The following is a 6,000-nucleotide window of genomic DNA, read 5'->3' as shown; positions in this document are numbered from 1 at the left end:
TGCTCATTAGCCTTAATGAGTTATGTAAAAAGTGATTAAGAATTAATCTAATATTAATTCTTTCACTAATCTTTTCCTCTATTACACTAATCAAGGACTCTAATTAACCACTAATCCTTAATTAATTCACAATTGAGCACACCATTGGATAGAGCAAGGAAAAACTAATCTATGTGCATCAGCAATTGTATAAATTAATTTAAATTAGGAGATTAATTAGACTCTTAATCATAGTCTCCTTTTTTTTTAAAGGTAAAATTAAGCAAAGAGAGTCAAATTTCTCCAATTGATCAAACAATTGATGTGATTAGGTGTTTTGATGCATCTATATGCTCTCAAAACACTCAAAAATCCCAATTTCGACTACTTATATGATCAATTTAGATCTCAATTAACACATTTTCTAAATTTTTAACCTCTTGATCAAGATTAATCTCCCTTAATGACAAAAACCAGTCCATTAAGAAAAATTAGTCAAATTCAAGGGTTTTTTGATGGTTTTAAGAAATTTTTTGAGAGATTAAGCTACTCCTAATGCTTGCTAACACTCTAATCCAAAGAATTTCAGCAAAAAACACACAATTAAACTAAAATTAATCATTTTAATAGAGCTAACATTCACTAAAAAATGCATTTTCTTGCATTGTTTGATGCAATGGATGCAAACTAAGCCTAATACAAACCATGTGCAAGCCCTAAGAACATGAAAAACCACAAAAACAATAACAAAAACAACAAATTAATCTAAAAATTAAGTAAAAATCATTCTTTTCAAAAACAAAAATAAAAAACAAAAAAGAGAGCTATTCTACACTAAATCTCACACAAATCACCATCAAATCCACATCTTTTTCATGGAAAACCACTAATCAAGATAATGAGCAATGGGTTATGCGTAGATTAGAGACAAACGATGGAAAAAGCCAAGGGATGGTTCCCCGATATAGCGGCGCCAAAAATGTTAAGGCTTACCCTAACCCTCCTTGAAACACATCCAAAAAGAGATTACCTGGTGAACCGCAACTGTCGTGATGAGTAGGATCTTTCCAATGGCTGAGCTCGTAACCCTTGAGGTCTCCAAGCTCTATAACTCCTTGAGAAGCAATTCCACCGCGTCTCCCGCGAGCGTTGTCACACCGTCGCATTGTACTACGGGTCCTCGTCCCTCCTCTCATCTCACTTCACTCACACACACTCACTAGCATGCTTTAGGGAGAGATATTAGTAAGAGGATTAGCAAGAGCAAGAGTCAATTGCACAATGGGAGAGTATGTTATATTATGAGAGAAATTCACTTACATATATGGCCATAAGTGTTCACACTCACTTAAACTATGGCCGACCGGGCACTTTAGGCTCATAAGAGGCCTAAGAGGCCTAATGCTATTACAATGACTACTCTCATAATATATCCATGAATTAGATCACTTAGGACTTCATCCTAACTTGCTACCACACACTCTTGAAGCGAAAATCGCCATAAATACTCTGTCACACCATTTACGGGCACCCGTCCAAGTTGTAGCTTTGGACACTATTGCTTCATATCATGAATGTATGACCTTTTGGTGTATCTACCGTGACTCCTTGATGTAAGATAATGGTGGTAGCTCTTGTTAATCCTAGAATTAGATTAACAAATGTCACTAGTCTAGATTAAGTACGTTAAGTATTTGACCAAGTTATTAAATGTATCCCAAAGCATAAGTTCATTCGAAAATTAATATAGTTGTGTTCTTCTATGACCATTGGTATTTAAATAGCCTTTATATTTTTTTAACAAATACTGTCTTTGTCTCTCTCCTTTTCTTATGTTCTCTCTCTCTCTCTCTCTCTCTCTCTCTCTCTCTCTCTCTCTCTCTCTCTATTGCTAACTATAAAGAAGATCATGATTGTTATTGATGTGAATCTTGATTCTATTTTATGTAGATTAGACATTTTAAAGTTGACCATTGTTGATATTTGAGACTACTATTGTTGATGACAATGGGTATCCAACTTACATGCGACGAGATGATGGTAGTTTCATCCAAGTAAAGAATCATAGGGTGGACAGTCAATGGTTTGTTCCATAAAACCCTTTTCTCTTTATGAGATACAAAGTCCATATTAACATAGAAGTATGCTCTACCATTATAGCAGTGAAATATTTGTATAAGTATGTATATAAGGGACATGATAGAGCTACTATATAGAGTTGCAAGATACACATGGGGTTATTGATGAGGTTAGTCAATATCTGGATGCACGGTATGTGTCTACATAAGAGGCAAGTTGGCGCATATACCAGTATGATCTATAGGATGAAAAGCTAGATATACAAAGGTTGCATGTTCATCTCCCCTTGCAAAATCATGTTATATTTAATGACCATGATAATTTGTGCGATGTAATTGGTTGTGATAGGAACTAAAGAACTACTCTCACTAAATGGTTCAAAGCTAATTAATTACATGCAGAAGCAAATAGCTTGCTGTATGTTGATTTCCCTTGCCAGTGGGCGTGGAATTATTCTCTTTGGTCATGGAATAAAAGAAAAAAGGGAAATGTGATTGGATGTATGTATAATGTTAGCTCGAGTACAGGTGAGCAATATTATTTACGTATGCTACTCACAGTGTGTGTAAAGGCTGCAAATCTTTTGAGGAAGTACAAACAATGAATGGGCAGTTGTATCCCTATTTTAAGGCTGCATGTGAAGCAAGAGGAATGCTGGAGAGTGATGATGAGTGGTATGTGTGTCTTCAAGAAGCTACATTTCAGAAAATAGGATTCCAGTTGCGTCAGCGTTTTGTCATCATTTTGGTTTTTTGTAAGCCTATATCTCCCAGATAGCTTTGGGTCAAATTTTATGCCAAACTTTCAGATGAATTTTCCATGGCTTGTAGAGAAGGTGTGTTGACGTTGGTGTTTGTTAATCTATAGCTAAGAATCAAGCTCTGTTACACTTGTAAGATCTCTTATAACAATATGGAAAACGTCTACATGAGTTTGAAGGGTTGTCTCTTCCTGATAGATTAACTATTGCTACTATTAACAATGGGTGGTTGATGGAAGAGATGATGTTTGATGCTATTCAACAGGCTGATTTGGCTCTTTCCATGGAAAGGAGTCTTAATAGTTATCAATCTAGAGCATTCCATACCATCCTCATGGCCGTTAATATAAACAATGGTGGTGTTTTTTTCCGTGATGATGGGACCAAGCGGATCAGGCAAAACATATCTATATAATGCCTTGCTATCTCGATTACATGGAGATAATTAAGTTGCTTTGGCATGTGCATCTTCAAGAATAGTTGCATTGTTACTTTCAAATGGATGCACTACACACTCACGTTTCAAAATCCCATTGGTTTTGAATGCTTTTAGCACATGTAATATTAATAGCCTATTGGCCGAGATGTTGAAGCTTGCAAGATTGATCATTTGGGATGAGGCTCCAATGATGCATAGGTATGTATATGAAGCATTGGATAGGACATTAAAAGATATCATGCAAAGTGATATAGTTTTTGGTGGTAAAATTATGCTCTTTGGTGGTGACTTTAGGCAAATCTTACCCGTTGTTGCAAAGGGATCACGTGAGGATATTATTGATGCAACCTTGGTGCCGGTCATATATTTGGAGACACGTGAATGTTTTAAAGGCTTACTGACCGTTCCACACTCATACGACTGACCATTCCATACTAAAGCCATGGGTGTTCTCTTGTAAGTGTACAGCCATACCAAACCCAAAAAAGCTTTTTTTTCCAAAAAAAATAAAAATAAATTTCGAACAGCCGTTCCACACTTGCCGCGGCCATTTCACACTAAAGCCACTTGCCGCAGCCATTTCACACTAAAGCCACAAGCGTTCGCTTGTGTGTATGGCCGTATAAAAAAAAACTTTTTTTCCCAAAAAATATGTTAAAAAAAACAAACGGCCATTCCACACTAAAGCCATGGGTGTTCACTTGTAAGCGTACGGTTGTACCAAACCCAAATTTTTTTTAGAAAATTCAAAAAAAAAATCGAACGATCGTTCCACACTTGATACACGGCGTTCCACGCTAAAGCCACGGGTGTTTGCTTGTAAGCGTACGACCGTACCAAACCCAAAAAACCTTCTTTTAAAAAAAATAAAATTGAACGACCGCTCCACACTTGCCGCGGCTATTCCACACTAAAGCTACGGGTGTTCGCACGACAGTACTAAACTCAAAAATAAATATATTTTTTTTTGAACGACCATTTCACACTTGTCACCGCCGTTCCACACTAAAGCCATGGGCGTTCGCTTGTGAGCTTACGGTCGTACCTAAAAAAAACTTTTTTTTAAATTTTTTGATTTTTTTTCGAATGGCCGTTCCACACTTGCCGCAGTTGTTCCACACTAAAACCACGAGCGTTCGCTTGTGAGCATATGGCTGTACCCAAAAAAATGTTTTTTTCAAAAAAATAATTGAAAAAAAAAAGATTTGAACGGCCGTTCCCACACTTGCCCCCACAGGCGTTCGCTTGTAAGCGTGTGGCTATCCCAAACCCAATTTTTTTAATTTTTTAATTTTTAAAAAAAATGAAAATAAAAATTCTAAATCTTTAGAGAAGCTTTTGGTCTACCTCCCTCACTCACTAAGGTTGTTTTTACATGCATAAAATGCCTCAAAAGACCATTTTAACCTTAAAGGTGCATTAACGCGTAAGGCAAAAGCGAGCTAAAACTTCTATTTTGGGCCTACGCACGCACCATTGAAGCTTTTTTAAGCTTCCCCGCACACCATGGACACCTTTCGGTCGTGGTTGCATGCCCCCAATGCCTTCATTCCATTTGGCGGCCACCCGATCCCAATTGCACATTCACATGTGGTCGCCATGCCACACATGCTTAACCAGGAGGGAGAAACGATCTTCAAAGAGCGCTTATATAGTGGGACCCCTCTCCATACATGCATCCCAACGTGGATAGATGCTCCAAGCACATTCACATACCCTCTTCTCTATCCACCACATGGATCTATTCCCACCCCCCACCCTTCAACCACCTCCCCTTACGCCACAACTTGACATTCCAACCTTAGCACAAGCTCTAGGAAGAGGAGTGTCACAACACTTGCACCCACAAACATCACATACAAAACCTCTATGGGTGAAAAATTTCAAACTTCTCCCAAATTTCCATGGAGTTGGAGACCTCGTATTCCACATTGAGGTCTTTAACCAAATCTGTTCGGCATTTGAAATTTTCGACGATGCAACCAAAGTCCATCTCCTTGGACTCAGCCTTGAAGGCAAGGCCATGCAATGGTTCCAATCCTTCGACCCTCACCACAAAAGCGCTTTCAATGCAATGAGGGAGGCCTTCATTCTCATATTTGCACCTTACGGGCCCAAATGGAGCCCCATCATCCAACTGTTTCAATTGGAACAAAAACCTGAGCAAACATTACGTGACTACATCGCTCACATCAAGTACCTTGATTCGCATTGCGAAGAGAGGGAAAAATTGAGAGATAAGCAATTAATGGACTGTTTCCTCTTGGGCTTGCATAATCCAAGGCTTCATGACCACCTGTTGGTCAAGGACCCCTCCACTTGTGATCAAGCCTAAAAATAGGTGATCTTTCTCGATGACAACATGTGAGACAACTATTCCATGCAATTGGCCACCACGCCAATAACAACCCAAAGCTCATTTGTAACGTTACCTTCCTCCCCTCCCAGGCCCCAAACCTTATTGGTGGCAACACCACAAAATCACGACTCACACATGGCACCACCACGACCTTCTCCTGTGCCCATCTTTCCACTCCAACCGTTGCCTCTTCAGGCAAACCCCATTGCTTATGGAAAGATCCTGACCCGGTCCATAGCTAAACCTGTGGAGCCCATGCGCTCTACCATCCCCCCGAGGCACCCCTACCACCTCATCTCCCTCTGTTGGTGCCTCACATGGACCCTAAACCACTTGTGCACACTAAAGGTGCACCCACAAGGAGACCACCTCTTCTGTGTTTCC

This window comes from Cibotium barometz, chromosome 3, assembly GCF_041138505.1.
Source record: "Cibotium barometz isolate CiBa-2024 chromosome 3, ASM4113850v1, whole genome shotgun sequence".
Classification (NCBI taxonomy): Eukaryota; Viridiplantae; Streptophyta; class Polypodiopsida; order Cyatheales; family Cibotiaceae; genus Cibotium; species Cibotium barometz.
This window is presented reverse-complemented; position numbering follows the sequence as displayed.